We start from the raw sequence: 21031 nt of genomic DNA, 5'->3' as shown, positions 1-21031 counted from the left end.
ATTTCTGTAACTTCAAAGAGAAACACTGAGAAAAATCGTGAGTTCCTAATAATATCAAAAGGCAGTCTAGAAACTGGAGGTTGGTTTAATTTTGATCCCAGTGTTGATATTCCTGACTATAATATTACAATAGACCATGGCGTTTATGATCTAGGTCTATATGGATATATTGCCTTGCCAAGGGGAGGGGTGGGGGGAATCCCACAGGATATCAGTGGGGTTCCAATTAAGGAAAAATAAATACTGCTGCAGCCCTGACAGTAAGTGGAGATTACCAGTACATCACAGAAGCACAGGCAGGTGCCCCACTACTAAATTTACAGATTTAAAGCCAATGCTGTCATTTCCCTTCCTTTGGCAATAATAGAAAGCAAAGTGCTGAAGATGAACTCTGCGTGGCAGATAGTTTCAGAACAATTTACTCTGTTTGTTTATACAATTTTGAGTTTATTTCCAATAATGGTGAGAGTGGAAGTCAAAACGGCCTTATGCAAAACACAAAGTCATTCCTGAACCCTGAACTGAGATCACGTGCATATTCAAAAGATCCCAGACCCAATGTATATGAGAGAGAGAGAGAGAAACCTCAAAATCATATTTGCATCTAAAACCATGCTGCCTTTCTTGTGTCGTTCTGTGTGAATTTTTTTAAAGGGGATATTTATCACAAGTGAGATGCAGACCAAATTTTCAGAAAACTCCCTCTAGGAAGAGTATATTTGTAGTGAGTGTTGGTGACAGAGCTTTTGAGATTCTACCACTCTGCTTAGATTTGAATCCATTTTCTATCCTTCTGTTGTGCCTGGGAACAAATGAGGCCCCGTCAGGTTGCTGGCCTCGGTATCAGGAGTCTAAGTGACGCTGTGGCAACACAAAAAGCCCAGTTTACCCAGAATAAATAAGCAAGTCCCTTCCCTGAGACACAAATTGAAGTATATTAGGTATCACTATAAGAGCGAAATTGAATCCCGGGGCATCGATAGCTCCATTGAGCTAACGTCACAAAAACAAGCCTGCTCTAGCAATCAGGAATTTACGTTTGTAATATTGATGTGTGGAGGAAATAGAAGAAAAAAAACCTCAGCTGTATATTTGAAAAAAAATTAATTTCCTAGATACCCTGATACAGTAACACATTATTTTTATAGAAACAGGTTTTACTGAGTTACTCACAAAAATATCTTTGGACATCTGCTATCCTCAATTCATTCTTTCTGCCTTTTAACCCTGAACAATCATTAACACAGACAAAAGATAGAAGGCAGATTTGAATGTGAGCTTATGAAGGACAGCATATAATCACCATACTCTGCCACGTGTGTTCATCTTTTAAGTTAATGAAAAGTATGTGATGATAAATAAGCCATCGGCCAGAACTCTTAGCCCTTATCAAACTTTCAAAATAATTAAATAAGTAGCTCTACTAAGAGCAACTCCATGACGAAGGAGAGAAAAATGGCTGTCCTTGTTGACCAAGACCCAATGGGACAGTGCTTTAACAACCTGGCCACATTTCATTCTGTGTTTGAGAAAAGAAAAATAAAGAGAAGGAGAAGCTAAGTAAGAAGAAAGAGGAGAAGGTGATGAAGGAAGAGGATAGAAACAAGAAGGAAAAACTAGAGGGGAAAAATAAAAACACCAACGATTGCAATGAATAGATTGTTTCATTCCTTTCCATGTAAACATAATTTTTTTCATACAATCTTCCTCTCTAAGCTTCACTTTTTCTCCCTGTAAGTCGAAGATAGTTGTGCCTGTCTTATTGGGCTCCTATAAAGATTAAGTGAGGTTGTATGAGTTATCTGTGATACACCTGGTAAGTAGTAGTTATCCAGTAAGAATCAGCCATTATTATTATTGGCACTGTTAATTAGGTGACCTATTCCCTTTGTGCCTCTCTACCTGATTCATTCCACAGCCATCTTCCAAACTCTAAGCACACCCAGCAAAGCAAAACAACCCCAGTACAAAGTGACCCCCAGCATCACTTCACTTTGTTCTTCTACCAGATTCAAATCACTTTATGCTTGCGATGGGAAGTCTAAACATGTACTTTGTTTTACCTCCAGGTTCTGAAGCAAAGACGATATATCTCAGAAATGAGAAAGAGGAGGCACTAAACGTGCAATAATTAGAGCAATCAGCTAAGCCATTCTGTGTTCTGAAAGGGTTTCACAGGTATCGCTAAGTCTCCAATTTATTGAGAGGTGGCATCCACAGGGAGAAAATAGACTCTACTTGTTTTCAGAGTTGTTGCCTTCCAATCCCGATTTTAAGTTAGTATGCACACCTCACACATAGCTGCACACATACGTGCAGACATACACACAGCTGAATTAACAACCTCTCAGGTGTACTGCAACTCCACTCAAGAAAAAGACAGCTTTAATTACTGCACCTGAAAGTCTTCACTCTTCCTTGACTAGTGATAAAAACATTAAGTTGCATTGCAAATATCAAGTAAATCTGATTTGCAAAACTGCCAAAATACTCCATCTTTCCTAAACAAAATGCCATCTAATAACACCCAAGTCATAAAAGAACATCAGGACTGTGATTCTATTATCAAGACAGAGAAAATTTCAAATGATGACATAGCAGCTTATTTTTAAACATAACTTGGTGTATTCTATTTTAACTTTGACCAGAAACGTTAAGCACCTTGTTTTAAGTGAAAAAGACAAGCCATATCGTGAAGATGAACTTTGGCATGAATATCCAGTTTCTTCAGGAAAAAAAAAATACAGTGTTGTAAATATTAAAATGTCTGCTTTTCACCTCCTTTTTCCCAAGTCTATTTTGTAAATAGGGTTGTCTGAAATAATGTCATTTTTATAAAGTCAAGTATCTTATGACGATAATTAGTGTACAAGAAAATGCAAACTCTTAAAAGGGTAACTTCAAAAAGACTTTTTCCTCCTGGTGGCTGTTTGCCCATGAACATGCCTTCCAAGCCAGAAAGAGGCTCCAAGCTCCACTGACCACAGGAAATTCCAGCCAAGATTCTAATCTCCTCTGCAGAAGGCAGTACAGAGGCAATGGATGGGAACAACACAGCAGAGAATGCCATTGAATTTGGTGTGTCCTACAAATGAGGAAACACTGATATCTCCCTCCCCAGAATCACAGTCAACATGGAGATGCTCTAAATATAAAAAGTAAGACAAGCTTTTTAATTTCTTGTCAAGGCTTCCTGACATCCAACACTTTCATGAGGTCAAGAAATGTGTCCCCAGCTTCTGTTTTCTGTTCTCCTTCAGGGAACACGGTGAAGAGGCCGCCCAGCTGCCTTTTAACACGTCACACTTGGCTGACTCGCTTCCTTTCTAGGGGAGTATGTCTGCTGCATTTGGACTCACAGAAGAAAAAGCAAAATTAGTTTAACATAAAAGAAATTCTCATATTTTTGCCTCTTTAATATTCGAGAGAATGCCCATGGTTTGGTTAAATTGAAAAAGTTTTACAGAATGAAGATTACTGAGGCATAAATCACATAGGTAAAAACTGAGATGTAAGATGGGATGAAATTTAAAAGCTAATTAAGTTCAACCAGGGCTTCTCAAAAGACAACATGTCCACTAATCTTCTTGTGCTAATGTTTTGTTTTCAAGGGAGCAATAAGTGGAAAGTTGTCATGGTTGTAGATTCCACAGTGTGATCCTTTAGCAAGAACCTGAGAAGGGGGAAGAAAGATTAGATGCATGGGTTTCTGTGCCGAATGGATGCTGGGACCAAGATGCAAAGAACAGATAAGTTAGAGCTTCGGAGGAACTAAATTTGAAGCCAGCCGGTAAAATGGATTGAACCTTATTACCTCTAGTCACTGAGAAATTCCCGAGACAGTTGGATGCAATTTGAAAAGGTCAGAAAAATATTTCCTGCACAGCATTACTGCTTCATGGTTTAAGGGTGTACATTTGTGAGATGTCAACTCTAATCATTTTTATTGACTTTGCTTTCCAGAGACAGACAGACGGTCTGGGAGGCAAGACCAATAGATAAGAGAAAGGCAATCTTATAAATGAAAATCTCTCTTATTTTGTTCTCTCACTTGTGACTGTGAACAATTCCAAATCTCGCCCATTTGAAGGGAAATTATACCAACTTCACGGAGGGCTGACAGAATGGAAATGAAATCTAGGAAACTGTGGTTATAATTCCAGTGAGATTACTTTAACTGCTATTTATTTAGCCTCTACTATATGCTAAATACGCAAAACGTAGATGATGTTGGATTTCAATCCAAGTGTGAATATTTAAAATGAAACACCATAAAATACACAAAAGCATGGATGTTAATTTACTGTCGGCATTTCCACGGAGGAAAGGCTTTGTGAAAGAAGGAAATCCACAGGAAAAGGTAAACATTAAATGAAAGACATCAATATACAGTCAAGGTATTATCTCAATAAAGGCTGTATTGTCATTAGAGCTCTTCCAAATACAGAGAAAAAATAGTTTTCTTTTTACTTGAAAGGAGTCTTGGATGCAATAAGAACCTTTTAGCAAATATGTTTACAGGTCTTCTTGGGGGGACATGCAATTAAAGGTCAAAGCTGACTTTTTCTACAGAATGGGATGACCCATTCCAATCCTGCAAAGGTTTAATTAACATCTGACTTTTCTTTCTGTGCAATGCCATATGACGTAGAGACAAATACAAGCCTATTTACTCTTCTCTTGTTTAGCAGCAAGACCATAACTTTTTAATGGCCCTGAGACCCAGCTGCCTGCTTTCACAGCACATGCCGGCCCCATGAAGATGTCCTGGAAGCTCACTGGAGCTTTTCAACTAGCAAGGTATTTTCTTATGGAAAGCCTTCATTCTGATCAATTCCATTCCTCACAATATTTAATAATTTTAAATTGTATTCCATAATCACTACTACCAGCAATATAAGCAGCCAATAACAAAACATTTCATAATATCAAGTACCTCAAAAAAGGGAAAGAGCAAGATCATTAGCTAGACACCTAGATTCTTGGCAACGAGGGTAGAAATATCTAGCTTTTAATTGACTTTTTATTTCTATCTCACCTGAATAATTGATATTGGTTAGATACAAGTAATAACATTTTGTGAATCTTCAAAATTTTCACCTTTTGTGTTATCTTAAGACTTTTTTAAAAAAATTAAAAGTGTTTATTGAAACTTTGTGATGATATACAGGTCTCCAGTGAATCACATTGAAAACTTGAAATTGTCCACATTTATTTTTGTAGGCCCTGTTTTATTGGCAGAAAAGTATCTGAGGTATGCATCTTTTGATTTCTACTACTTAAGTTATCCACAGGGAAAAATTTTGAACCTTCTGCATAATCATTAATATGATTAATAATGATAATAACAATCCTAGAAGTATTATTGCTATTAAAAGTCATAATGATAATAGAAATAGTCACCATTGGCTGGGTGCGGTGGCTCATGCCTGTAATCCCAGCACTTTGGGAGGCTGAGGCAGATGGATCACCTGAGGTCGGGAGTTCAAGACCAGCCTGACCAACATGGCAAAACCCCGTCTCCACTCAAAATACAAAATTAGCTGGGCGTAGTGGCACATGCCTGTAATCCCAGCTACCCGGGCGGCTGAGGCAGGAGAATCGCTTGAACCCGGGAGGCAGAGGTTGCGGTGAACTAAGATCACGCCACTGCACTCCAGCCTGGGTGACAGAGCAAGACTGCATCTTAGACAAAAAAAAAAAAAAAAAAAGAGAGAGAAAGAAAAGAAAAATCACCATTAGTTGAGCATTTACTATGTGTGTATACTATGCAAATACGTCATCTCATTTAGTCGTTGCAGTCAACTTAAGTGAACTTGATTTTTTTTTTCAATTAAATATTACTCATGCCGGGAATGAGGCTTAGAGAGGCTTAGAAGAGATTGGACTTGGTCAGAAAACTAGTAGGTATTGATGCTGGGACTCAAACCCAGGCTTATTTGATTTGAGCCTATATTATTTCAAAGCTTCAAACTATTCATCATGCTCCAGGGGCATTACAGGACCAGGAGTGTCAACTGTTGAAGATCACACAGCATTTCTGAAGCTGAGTTAAGCCAAAGTTCACTGCTCATTTAGACTGAGGCATGACCACAACACACTTGCTAAAAGTCCACAACCTGCAATCACCTTCTAGAGCTATGAGCTAAGAGTTGTTGATAGACATCTTTCCTGCCCTCATGGAACTTAGTTCAAGAAGAGAGTAGCACACTCCTAGCAGGCTGCTTAATCAGGTTGCATAGCTCAACAGCACCACACAAATTTTGGAGCCTAACTGCACATAAATTTCTTTTCTATTTGAATTATCTTTGAATTATGTTCTGAGATGAGCAAGAAAAGGCCATTTCTTCTCAGCTGGGGCTGCATTAAGCCAAATGGTTAGTTCAAAGAATTATTCTCCAAACACAACTTTAAAAGGTAAAATGTATAGCTATTTTGTTATTATCACAGGCAAATAATTAGAATAAAAATAAAAAATGATGGGTCACAGGGTTTAGCACATAAACAACCATTATAGGTCTTTTAACAAAATGTACCAAATACAGTCATGTCTCAACTGGTAAAATAACATTTTACCAATCATTTATTCTAACAAATTCACAAAATGTATCCCCAGCAATAGTTGTTATTTACAGAGAGATTATGACCATAAGTGTTGAAATGCTGGTAGGCTGGCCTAGCACATGTTGTCCAGGTACCTGTCTTCACCTGCCTTTTGTAGGCTCACTCTTACCCCTTCTGTCTGGAGGAGAGCCTAGTTTGCTTGTCAGGACTGCTTTCAGAAGGAGACCTTTCTTCCAACTCTGAGAGCAAACTCTCCTACTAACAAAGCTGTCTTGTAGCTCAAGAGACACTAAAATGAACCAAGAGGAGAAATACCAGTAGCTGGGTTGCATTTCTTACAGAATGAAGTCACTGCTGAGGTCTAAAAGTGAAAGCATTTAACAGCAACGACAACAGCAAAATAGAAAGGGATTTAGGTGCAGCTACTGAAAGGTAGAGGAATGAGTAAAGAGGAGGCTGGTACACAAAACGAACTTAAACCTGGAGTACAAATTCCTCAGTGTTGCTGACTCCTTGCTTAAGAACAGAGCAGGGCAGAGAATGATAGAGTAGAGGGTGAAATGATGCCCTTTATTTGTACCCCTGAAGGGCTTTGGAACGAAAGGAGTCCAATTCTCAATCAAGGGAGAAATGATAAATGCCCTCCAAGGTAAACTAGGAATCCTAGGAATTCGTGTCAAGGAATCCGTTTTTAAGCCTTGATTTCTTTAAAAACAATGCCTGAAGAAATATTTTATGTCAGGTTAATTGGCTGATTTTATTTCACTTTTTAAATAACCTGCTTTCAAAATAGATTACGACTTCATTTAAAAATCTCTGTAATGAAAGTTCTGGAAGGAAACATCAAGCTGGCTTATTATATGGGATTTCTATTTTATCTGATTCTTCCTCTGTGCACAAACTCAGCTTCAGTCATTAGTATCATTAAAATTAACTTTCTAGAAATGATGCAAAGGAAGGATAACATACAATTAAAATACAGTATTTACAGCAATCGAAGCAGGTAACACACCTCAGAGGCTGGGGAGAATGAAAACAGCTTTTCCTTTCTCTTCTTTGGATTAAACGTAATAATTTAGCGATTTCTTACAACCTATGACTAGATTCTTTATTTTAATCGTTCATCCAACATTTCAATGTTACAATGTTAAATATTCTTGTAGCTAGCTGTCCTTCTCAAGAGGATTTTGGTAGCATGAAACTCAAATGTTATCTCAGTCCATTTTCTGCAAATTACAGGACTCTCCAGAGCATAGTCTTTCCTATGTGGGGAGATAGCACGGCTTAAATTTTTCTGAATAATTTTCAAAATCAAATTTGAAAGTTTTTATGAGATATGATCCTCCCTGGTGGGTGATATGAAGCATAACCTAAGGGACAAACATGAAAATAATAAGCATAAAACATATTAGCATATAGATGCCTTTGAAATAATAAACAGCAGAAACCAAAAGCCTTATCCCCAAAAGAAAGTTATGAGAAAATATGAAATTAATGTACACTTCTCGCATGACAACCCTAGCTTGAAAGCCAAACAGAATACCCTTATTCAGCAAAGAGTGGAATGGCCAGAGCGATGGAGAAATAACCCCCAAATCAACTCTTCTTTGTTCTGTTTTGATCATTATTACCACATCAGCATTCTCTATTTATCCTTCACCTCATGCCATTCCTTTCCTCCTTTAAACAGAAAAATAATTAGCAGGAAAATAAGTATTTTCCTTTTGCTTCTTCTATGAGCCATTACCAGGTAGACAGATGGAATATTCTCTCTTTTTTATTTTTATTTTTTCTCCTTTATCTACCTTTCTATATTGCCTATTGATGACACACAAAAGGCAGGGCTTGGTTATTCAATTACCAAGAGGACTAAGGAGGTTTAGTGGAAAATGAAACAGAACTTGGTCTTTTTTTAAAAAACAATGAACCATGAATGCCATTAATACTTTTTCTATTTAAATTGGTAGAGCCTCTCAGGATAGTAAGAGGGCATATTGCGGTGTTGTAGAAAAAATATGGTCTTTGGAGTCAGCCTCATTTAAAGGTCTGATCTGAGTAACTTTAGAAAAGTTGATTTGACACAATTAGTTAAGTGTTCTCATCTACGAAATAGTGATAATGTTGTCCACTTTTCTGAGTTGCGACAATTAGAAGTTATATATGTAAGCTACCTGGAACAGTCAGTGCTCTATTCACCTGGATGAATGGATCAATGATGTTATACAGACTCTATAAATTTGCAATTCTAGAAAAGCCAAATACTTTCCCTTTTGCATTTTGCATGTATGTGAATGAATATATGGCTCCGAAGACAATTATGAAGGAGAGATGCCACAAAATATGATGCTATGTTCTAGATCCATAGTGGCACGGGATTGCAAAATAGTTCCAATTGCACTAAGAATAATAAAGTCGAGAAAATAGAGATCCTACCGAAATATTGTATCTTATGGAGCCAAGAATGGGGCTTTAAATTTAACTTTGCAATTACTGACAGGAATCTATGAATATTTTATGTGATTCCAGGAAAGTGAGAATTTGCTAACTACATCTTAAATTACCTGACACAGGTGAATTCCCTCAGCAAGTTCATGTTGGATTGTTGAAATACAATATCCCTATATCTGGACACTATGGACATTATTTCAGTCCTTTTCATATTTTTATTATTTATTATTTATTTATTTATTTGAGACAGTTTCACTCTCGTTGGCCAAGCTGGAGTGCGATGGCATGATCTCGGCTCACCGCAACCTCCGCCTCCCGGGGTCAAGCGATTCTCCTGCCTCCGTCTCCCAAGTAGCTGGGACTACAGGCATGTGCCATCACACACAGCTAATTTTTGTATTTTTAGTAGAGACGGGGTTTCTCCATGTTGGTCAGGCTGGTCTCGAACTCCCGACCTCAGGCGATCCACCTGCCTCGGCCTCCCAAAGTGCTATATATTTATTTTTAATGGCTGTCAATACAATATTTAGAACACTGAGAAAGGGTGCTTCACCAATGACACCATTTGATATTCTCCATTTGTTTTTAACTTCAAACTTTTGATTGATACTAATTACTTAACAAACATTGTATGTTTTGGTCTCTTGGCATATAAAATTGGAAAGAAAACATTTATTACAAAATGCTGAATTCTATAGGTATTTGAAAATCAAACTTGGGTTATTTCACTTTGTTCTCTTTCTGTGGAGCACTGGTCCTGAACCTAACCTTCATTAATGAACACCTGCTTATATGTCAACAGTTCCATTTCTATCAAAATTGACCCATCTATTTCTTTAATGTTTATGATTTCTCATCAGTATCTCAGACTCTGCTGACAGATAGTAACGAGATTGGAACAGGGGAAAAACTAAGAAAGAAAAACCTTCAGAGTTACATTTTCTTGACAACCATGCTGCCTCATTGAGTTTGTGAAAAGCCTGTTGCTGAGAAAGTTTTGACTGCTCTGCATGAACAGAGTAATGGTTCTATGTTTACTTTTTCCTGTTTAAACTTACCACATTGGGTCTACCCCTTGAGACAGACACCATGTGAATGGCATCCTTGCTGAATGTCCTTTAATCCTCACCTTTCTTATTCACTCAGGCCTAAGAAAGGCCTAATTTATTGCCCTTTGGGGCTAATTTTAAAAAGAATGTTTAGAAAGACATACCCCAGTAAATAAACCAAAAGCTACTTTTGGCTTTCAGGCTTTGAGAATATTTTGATTGCCCATATGCTCTCTGAGAATGGCTCTTTTGGCTATAAAAGAAAAGATTCTGTTTGATGAATTAAGTGAATACATATTTATACAAAATGTATATTCTTAACTCTCTGCCAGGGATTTGGTACGATAAAACATACTCTTTTCTGAAAACTATAAAGGACTTGAAGTTCTACCAATGTTCCCTTAAGGAGATTTCAGCTTCTTATGGAACCTCGTGTGAATGCTAATGATGTGCAGATATATATGTTTCATAGTCTCTCTCAGAGTTCAAAACCACCCAGGGTGCATAGTAGGAAATAGTAAGGCCAGACTTGCTGCAGACTCTCAAATCTTTTTGTTTTGTTGATGTTCTCAAGTCATTCTTTCAAAAGTTTCTGCTGTCAGATCTTAGTGTATGTTAGAGCTTGAAAAAATATCTATTGCAAGGGATAAAATGAAAATAAACCTTTTCAAGTCAATCTCCATTATTTATTTTAAAAATTCAATTGCTAGACTTTTCTCCGTTTGTTTTTTTATGTGATCAAAATATGTTTTCTGCATCCAAACTGGAAGGAAGAAGTTAAATTGTCCCTGTTTACAGACAACATGATCTTATTTATAGAAAATCCTAAAGATTTTACAAAAAAACCTGTTATAGCTAGTAAACAAATTCAATAAATCTGCAGGATACAAAGTTACCATATAAAAATTAGCAATACTTCTATAAACTAATAATAAACTATCTGAAAAAGAAATTTTTTAAAATCCCATTTATAATAACTATAAATACTCAGGAATAAATTTAACCAAGGAGGTGAAAAACCTACACACTGAAAACTATAAGACATTGATGAACGAAATTAAAATAGCCCATGTTCATGGATTGGAAGAATTAATATTGTTAAAATATTCAAGATCTACAGATTCAAAGCAATCCCTATCAAAATTCCAATGGCATTTTTACAGAAATAGAAAAAATCCTAAAATTTGTATGGAACCACAAAAGACTGTGAATAGCCAAAGCAATCTTAAGCAAAAAGAACAAGGCTGGAAGCATCAAACTACCTGACTTCAAAATATACTACAAAGCTATAGTAATCAAAACAGCACAATACTAGCATAAAAACAAATGCATAGACCAATGGAATAGAACAGAGTGACCGGAAATAAACTCACCCGTTTATGGTCAATTTATTTTTGACAGAGGTGTCAAGACTACATAATGAGAAAAGAACAGTCTTTTTAAGAAATGTCAAGAAAACTGAACATCCACATGGAGAAGAATGAAAGTAGGCCCTTATTTCAAACCATATACAAAAATCAATTCAAAATAGGTTAAAGACTTAAATGTAAGAACAGAAAATGTAAAACTACTAGATTAGAACATAAGGGAAAAGCTCCATGACATTGGTGTAGGTAATAAATTTTTTTTAAATGTGACCCCAAAGCACAGGCAACAAGAGCAAAAATAGACAAATGAGAATACATCAAACTAAAAAGCTTGTGCAAGCAAAGGAAATAATCAACAAAATGAAAAGAAAACCTACAGAATGGCAGAAAGTATTTGCAAACTATACATGTGATAAGGGGCTAATATCAAAAATATAAAGAACTCAAACAACTCAGTAGCAAGAAAACAAATAATCTGATTTAAAATTGAGCAAAGCACCTGAATAGACATTTCTCAAAAGAAGACAGACGAATGGCCAACAGGTATATGAAAAGAGGCTCAACATCACTAATTATCAGACAAATGCAAATTAAAACTACAATCAGATATCACCTCAACTTGCTGTAGTGGCTATTATCAGAAAGACAAAAGACAACAAGGGTTGTTTTGCATGTGTAGAAAGGGGAGTCCTCTCACAGCATTGATTAGAATGTATATTAGTATAACCATTATGGAAAACAGTATGAAGATTCCTCAAAATATTAAACATAAAACTGTAATATAATCCAGCAATCCAACTACTGGGTATTTGTCCAAAGGAAATAAAACTCAAAGAGTCAAAGAGATATCTGCATTCCCATGTTCAGTGTAGCATTATTCACAAAAGCCAAGAAGAAGAATCAATCTAAGTGTTCATCAACAGACGAATGGATAAAGAAAATGTGATATGCATACACAGTGTAGATGTTTTATATACATATTATTATATTATTATTATTATTCAGTGATAAAAAAAGAATAAAGTTCTGTCATTTGCAGCAACATAGATTGAACTGGAGGTCATCCTCCAGTTGACCTCCAGTTCAATCTTTCTATGCCTGGCTATTTCATGTTAAGTGAAATGAGCTAGGCACAGAAAGACAAACACTGTGTGATTTCACTTATATGTGGAATCTACAAAAGTTTAACTCATAGAAAGATAGAGAAAAATGGTGGCTACCAGGAGCTGGAGAGCGTGAGAGGTTGGAGAGATGTTGGGCAAAGGATACAAAATTTCAGTTAGACAGAAGGAATTAGTCCAAGAGACCTATCGTACAATATGGTGACTATAGTTAATTGTATGCCTGAAAAATCACTAAGAGTAGATTTTAAGTGTTCTTACCACATACAAAAAAGATAAGTATGTGAGGTAATGTATATGTTAATTAGCTTCATTGAACCGCTCCCCATGTATAGACACATATTTCAAAACATCGTATTGTACATGATAAATATATACAATCTTAATTTGTCAATTAAGAATTTTTTTTTAAACTTCCACCACCGTAAAATAGTCACAAAATTTACTTTGGCATCAACATTTCCTTGATTTTTTTATTATTATTTTTTTTTTCGAGATGGAGTCTTGCTCCGTCACCCAGGCTAGAGTGCAGTGGTGAGATCTCGGTTCACTGCAACCTCCACCTTCCGGGTTCAAGCAGTTCTCCTGCCTCAGCCTCCCAAGTAGCTGGGATTAGAGGTATGTGCCACCATGCCTGGCTAATTTTTGTATCTTTAGTAGAGATGGGGTTTCACCATGTTGGCCAGGCTGGTCTCAAACTCCTGACCTCAAGTGATCCACCCACTTTGGCCTCCCAAAGTGTTGGAATTACAGGTGTGAGCCACTGCACCCAGCCCATTTCCTTGATTTAAAACATAGATGTGAAAGATTAGATCTCTCCACAAAAAAGTAGTATTTTTCAAATATTCTCAGTGACAGGGAAAAATTAAAAGTCCTCAAAAATAGCAATGCACCTCAGATAAAAGCCCTTCAAGGATAATGACAACCAAATTACCAAATTTAGGATATACCATAAAAAATAACAATAGTTGATGGTAATAATGATTAAGGCATATCTCCTTCAGCTCTACTTAAGTCATCCTCTTAACGTTCCTACTTTCTTTTTGTGCCAGTGATGACTAAACATTCAAAATTGTACCAGCAGGTAAATCCTTCCTGTTATCTGAAGTGTTTATGTCACTTGATGAACTGTTGTTTACATAAGAAACTGGCATATTCCCATTTCTCATCCCATCCAGTGACACAAGTAATTTGTAAAAAGTGTGCCCTATCCATCTCTTCTTCCATTCTAAAGCTGTTAGATATATTTATGTGGAGTCATAGGTAACCTGCAGTGTTAGAAATATGACTAGAACTGGCTCATCTCTAGGATTTTTTCCTCATCCAATCCCATGACCTGCCATATTTCTGCCCTTGACATTTTATAGTCCTAATGAAAATGCAAATATCCCTAGCCCTATCCCCTGATTATCTGCTTGCATTTCTACTTGCTAGAAAAGCTTTGGGGTAACTGGAAGCCAAAAACTGAGAGCCCTTTCCAAAGATGCTAACTGAAGGTGATAGAAGAAGAGATACAGGAGAGAATATTCACATTCCTTAAGGTCAAGCTCAATGACCGATCAGTTTTAAAAAAATTGTTCATTGAGGGTGGGACATGTCTGCACGGTTTTTTCAAAATTATCCACAGCACTAATAATCCCACAAATCTCTTATTTATCATTGTGAAGGACATCTAAGAGTCAGACTCTGAATCTTAGATCTGTCCCTCACTAGCTCCATGATGTTCCCTCTATATTTGCAATGTCAACCACTGTGGGCTATGGAAAGAAGAAAACATATGTAAAGGTGCATTATAAACTACTCCATAAATGTTGGTACTGTTTTGGGGAGATATAGTTATCATGGTGATGATGATGGTGATGATGATGGTTGCTAGTTGAGTACCAGTTGCCTTCATAGTACAGTATATGAAAGGAAAAATATGAGGAAATAGACTAGAGAGAGCTTGAAGTGCAAGAGTGTAATTTAATGTAAATGTGATTTTGTTGATCTGACCCGGAATGGGAAAAACCATGGGCACATCCAAAAGGTCTTGTGAAAAATGATTCTCTTCAGTTCTCTTCCAATGTATTGAATATGTTTACAAATAATAGATGCCTATTAATAGATGTCATTTATTGGAATTTTTTACCCTGTACCTAGTACTGCTAAGCATTTTGCATGAATCATCTTATTCTGTTAGTGGGGGCAGAAATTGATATTCTATCATATTAGGTAACAAATACATATTATATAGAAGGAATCAAAGGATTATATAAACCCCAAAAAAGCTATGTGACTTTTTAATGGGATTTCATTGGACTGATTAATTCAGGAGAAAAAGAGATACAAGAAAATTGATTTGACCATCTGGACTGATTGGAGTAGATTGCAGGGAAATTAGTTGATAAAATAATACTGCTGTGTGGAAGGACAATAGGAAAGGTTTCCAGGAAATTGATAGGTAATGAAAATAATTTACAATTCTAGCGAAGACATGGTACCACCTCTGGCTATGGAACTTGATTCCCCCAGTACAGAAATATACCCCTGAAAATTGTGCCATTCTTCTGAAGACTTAGCCATTACATTGTACATATTGTCCACTCTCTGATTACCTATGTGTCTAGAGTTGATTTTCACCAGTTTTTAAGGAATTTACAATTCTGGCACTAACCTAAGACAAAACCTACACTATCATGTGGGTTCTCTGCTGAGGTTTACAAACTAATTTTTGCTATCAGGCTAACCAAACCCAATTGGGCAGGCACAATTGTTACTAAAAGTTATATAACATGTCTTAACTTCAAATCTAAATCTGATTATTCTATCACAACATGTTTTAGTAAGAATGAACTTGAGTAACCATGAGTAAGCCAAGATAAAATCCCCAATACCAATTTTTCCATTTAGTTTGACAATATGCTTTGGGCTTGTTAATGCAATATTTTAACTAGCATCAAAACCTGGAGTGTTTATTTACAGCATTAGTCTTCTAGTCTCCTCTTCTTCTTTCTTTTTGATGGAAGGGCAAGGAAGTAGGCAAATCACTGAAGAGATATAATACAAAATAGGAAAAGTGAATGCCTCTACAGATTCCTACTTCTTAGAGTAAAATGGGATTAATTATCTTTGCACCACTGGGCTAAACTGAATTGCATATTTAAGAATAGCACAAAACTAAGAGATCATGGTTATAGGATGGCTTTCTTTGCTTACCAAAATGATGGATACATTCCTGACATGACTTATTTTCAAACCCCAGAAGCCACATTTCAACAACATGAGGTGTAGAAGATCATACTGGTGAGTTTGAATCCTGGCTCTATCAGGTAGGATTTGTGCTTCCATTTTCCATTCATAAAAAAGGGAGAATAGCAGCCCCCACCTCAAAGGGTTATCAGTATTAGATGTAAAGTACTGAGAACAGTGTCTGGCATATAGTAAACATTATATAAATGTTAGGCAGCAGCAGGAGCATTATTCATAGTCATATGCACATCATTTAAGAGACAAAAGAAGAGCTCCATATTATGCCAGCTTCAGCACAAAGGGAAGGGAATTAAATATGATTTCATTATCTCAGTGATTGTGAATTTATTCATTATCATATATAGAGCACTCATTATGTGCCAAACACTAAAGTATTAAACAGGGCAGAAAAATTGCCAGTCCCTATAGCATTTACTTTCTAGAAGGATAATAGACAACCAACAACTTTATAGTATAAAGTCTTGTAGTGGTGAGAACTATGGAAAAAACTAAAAGGAGGTAGAGAAATGCAGAATGGCCTTTACTCTGTCCCCACATTTGACTGTTTTTGACAAAAAGGCTTGGTGCGGGCCTTGCTTTCCTCCTGGAAGGAATGCTCACGCTGACATTCTAAGTAACTGCTTCACTGAAATCCCAACCATTTGGATGCAACAAAAATAATCCAGCATATGAGCACATCCAGATAGACATATGTACACTGGTTTTTTAAAATGTAATGTGTATGTAATTTCCCGAATGGCTGGTTGTCACATCCATCTGGTCTTATTTCCATAGCACTCGAATGCACCACGAGGATATAAACCCTAAAAGCTAGAAAACAGAATTTAAATACCCAAACACATACGAGGTGTGTTTTCAAAAGCAGCAGACCTCAAGTGAACACTGTGGTAACTTCATTAACTTCTCAGCCACAGTTGAGAGTAGCTGAGACTAAGCATAAAGGCCACAGAACATAAAAGACATTCCACTGCAGACCTCATTAAGTGGACTTAAGAGAAGCTTGACAAGCTAATGACAAAAATCTAATTTGGACTTTCTGGATGTAAGAACCCTGAACAAGTCCAAATATACTGAAACTCTGCCATGCGTGCTATCTGAAAAGGCAACAACCCCATGTCAATTAGGGCCATGGAGTTCATGAATCAAAGCCCCAGGGATGGATGTGGTCCTATTCAACCACACTGAATAGGAAATCATATTCTATGTGTTTTGGGGTTTGAGCTCTGGTCCTATTTAAATTGCACAGATGTTGTAGGTTTCTAAATTAACAGTGGTCCTCAGGGAGGTGTTCATCAGGCTGCATATATTCAACAAAGACATGGCTAGCTCTAGATACCACACTGTACAGAAAACATTTTTGGTATTATTTTCTCTTTTTCTAGAAATCTTTTCCTGTTTCTAAATTCATCAGCACCTGTAGAGTCCAGGCCAAGTGAAATTGCAATTATTTCTATGTCATACTAAAATTATCTACCTGCTTCAGGTGTGTTTATTTCACTCCCCAACTACTTGTATATCCCTCGAGTGGAGAAACATAATAGTAGTAGTAGTTCTTGTGTATGTCATGCACAAGGGGCAGTACCTTGCAAATAATAATTCTCATATCAATCTTATGATCAACTTATAGACATGGAAGCTAACATTCATATAACTGTCCCCACCTCTAATTAGTGGAGAACCAAGGATTTAAACTCAGGCTACCTGACTTTCAAGCCCACATTCATATTCCACTACCCAGTGCAAGACGGAATAAATACTTGTTGAAGGAATAAATGAATGAATGTGTTTCTTAATATCCATAGAATTTAAAAGACAAATAATTTATCTGTTAATGATGTCATTGTTGCAATAAGCATATAGTAATTATTATAATAATAAAGATAGTTATTTAGGATCCTTGAAGACATTGTGCCTTGCACGTTTTAGGTTCCTGTAGTGCCTTTTCAATAGCTCACATACAGAAGGTATTTGTAAGATAATTGTTAAATCAGTAAAATATTTTAATCCAATGGCTTCCTTGGGTCATTTTCTGTTTCCTATATAAAACTCCTTATAAAAAGGAAAGGAAGAATCTTCTTCTTCTTTTTTTTTTTTAATCTGCCTCCATGTGCTAATTTCTTAAGAAATCTCTAGACATTTTACCATGTTTAGATCTCTGAGCTTTTGTCTGAGCCTGAGGGAGACTTAAGTTCCTGGTTCCAGCTTTTCTAACTCGCCCACTCCATTTTCATACAAGCCCTATTAACAAGAGTGGAAATGAGAATGTTTAACTGTTGTAAGGAAGGCAGTGAGTCAGAGTATCTTAATAAACATTTACTGAGGAGAAACTAATTCTATCCACCTTTTGAAACCTGGATTTCTTAATATACTCATTTCTGTGCCCTATACTTAAATGTAGTATTATTCACTTAAGACATTTTTGTTTGCCAATATTCCGTGGAAAAACGGTATTATTAGCTTGTTTTTCCAAACAGTCTGGAAAAAGATTCCAAGTATATTCTCCTACCTTCATCTTTCCTGTTTTCAATGAAGTAATACCAGGTAAATCACTTAACATCTCTGTGTACTTTATAGAAAATGAATGCAATATCACTTGTCCTGTCTTGCTGCTGTGAAAATCAAATATGATAATGTATATAGAGTTATTTTTGAGCTATGCAGTGTTGTATAGCTGTTAGAAATTATTAGAAAATAAGAAAGCCAGAAGTGTATGTACTATATACTTTCAGTAAGCCAGGTATTTAATTTTGTCCTTACATAAATGATACATGGATGTGTACAAAACACATACATATACACCTGGGACAAAAAGGACTTCTGTATCTATCTATCTATATCTATATCTATCTATCTATCTATCTCTCTATCTATTTATCTATCTAATCTATGGATACACTCACACTGATTGGAAATTTTACTGCATAAAAGTTTAAGTAAATTAATGAATGCCAGATTTTAAAACCTTCTCTAATTGCCTCTGTTGGTTTCTAACACAGAGCTACTGTACTTTATGCAGTAATTATAGTTATTATTTACTGAGTGTCAACTTGATGTTAAGCATTGTGTTAAGGCATTTATATACATTATATAGTTCATTCACAACACCACTATAAAATAGGTATTATTTTCTCTTCTTTCCAAATGGGTAAACTAGGGCCCAAAAGATCTAGGGAAATGCCTCCCAGTCACATTGCTAGCAAATGACAGAGGCAAAATTTGAATTTAGGTCTGCCCGTCTACAAGCTTTGCTTAGCAATTCAAGTCCCATTTGTCTGAAATTTGCATCAATCCAAGTACGTATTAATCCATGTGCTATACTTCTCAGGGAACAAGTTCAAACGAACTCCATTCTTTGTGAAATGTTATAGAATTCCTTCGGTCAGACAATTAGCCAGCCAAAAATATACATCTTTTTCAAAAACAGGAGCTTTAAATTTTTTAAAATGTCTTCAGGGGGTTTATGGCCCCTGGGCCAGGTAACACGCTGATCATGAAATATAGGTGATTGACAATTAAAATGGAGTTAATGGTCATAGTTTTTATTCATGGTAACCACTGTTCACTCTCTTAGCACTTCAAGTGTCCCTACTGTGTGCACACCACGACAACACTACTCAGTGGTAAAGCTGTGACTGTGGTTAGGCAGAAGGTTAACAAAGAAATAGATTTCCCTCAATGCGCCTACAATCTCTCCTTTGGAAAGGAAATCAGGAAACACTAAGCAGTCAGAGGCAAATTAATTTTAGAATACATTAGCAATACTTAGAAGTAATAAAACTAAATCAAAATTTCTTCAAAGGATTAAGTCCTTCAGCCTTTAACTCAGTCAGACCTGCCTCCCTCACGTGCCAATTAGAGTTCAAAGACAAGATTCACACACTTCCACTTACAGATCCGTTGAAACTTGGGCGCAAATGATAAATCCTCAGTAAGTCAGAAAGATAGCTTTATTTATTCTTAAAATTAACTAATTTGCACACTGAGGTTGGGTGATTTGCCTAAAGACAATTCATTGAAATGTCTGATAAAATTTCATAACCCTGTTTCCGATTTGACATCACTGACCTGTTTTCCCATTTTAAAGTTAAAATGTAGAAATGCTCATGTGTGTCAAGAGTCTTACACAAAACACGTTCGCATCTCCACATGAAGATTAAAACAAAACAAAACTTTACTAAAATATTTAGATAATCTCATGAGAGCAAAAAGTGCCCAGGCATTGTTTTGTTTAGAATAGATTGCTGTACTTTTAGGAAGAAATTTTCTTCCTTTGTCTGTGCTGTAAAAGCAGACTTAGGTTTATTTAGCAGTTGCCTTAGTGAACTCAGAAATAAACATACCTGACAAATCAAACTGGTTGGCCGAATCTAGTGTCTGAATTCAATGGTTAGGCGATTTTATGAATGTATGTGCACACACAGTTACATCCACATACGCTTTGGTTCTGTAACAAAGAACTCTCTTGCACTGTGCATGGAGCATTTACCAAGCTACCTTCAGCCACAGGGAAATGAAACTTTCCAACTCTTCATCTCCAAGAATTAAGGAATTTTACATTAAACACCTTTGAAAGGCCTAATGCTTTTAAATGATAATCAAAGGCAAGATAATTCTGAAGGTGACTACAGTATTCTTTTTTCCGAAAGTGTACTATTAGATAATCATAACCATAATGCACACAAATTTTATTTTTAAAATACTGAAATTAGCTTCATTGATTAGACAGCAAATAGCAATAATCTGTTAAAATTAGTATTGATGTACAACATGGTAATCAAATGGCCCACACAGTTAACTCATACTGCCCTTTTTTCTATTTTTGATTTAAGCCATTTCCAGCCCCTACGGTTTTCCTGGGCCATTTAACAGTATGTCAGCATTTCTGTACCTAAGATATAACTAGCTGTGAATCACGTGTGTGCCGTTTTCACAAATTTTTTATTTTTAGTATGAGACTCCGTTGTAGTTCTGCAGGATCTAAACCTGTTTCAGAGAACCCAAACTACACAAAACTTTGGGGATAGAAATTAGCATAATTGAAATAATTCAATTTTTGGTAATTATGATTCTCACTTAAACCTAAATTAAATGTGCCAAACTATAATTATGTTCAAATTTGCATCATGAAAATCACCCCCATTTAGCTCGTGGCATCTTAAAATATCTAATAGGGATCTTAAACTCTTAAGGTTGAGTAAAGAGGCCTTATTTTCACAGCCTTTGGGAAGAG

The 21031-nt window shown here is 36.2% G+C and overlaps 1 long non-coding RNA gene across 1 annotated transcript in view; it reads right to left on the bottom strand.

Annotated features, from left to right (window-relative positions):
* The window catches only part of LOC116479128 (uncharacterized), a 100892-nt gene that overhangs the window by 5343 nt on the left and 74518 nt on the right, over positions 1-21031 (bottom strand). The window lies entirely within an intron of this gene.

Source organism: Hylobates moloch, unplaced genomic scaffold, assembly GCF_009828535.3.
Source record: "Hylobates moloch isolate HMO894 unplaced genomic scaffold, HMol_V3 SCAFFOLD_12, whole genome shotgun sequence".
NCBI lineage: Eukaryota > Metazoa > Chordata > Mammalia > Primates > Hylobatidae > Hylobates > Hylobates moloch.
The sequence above is the reverse complement of the archived record's forward strand: the minus strand, read 5'-3'. Positions and strand labels throughout refer to the sequence as shown.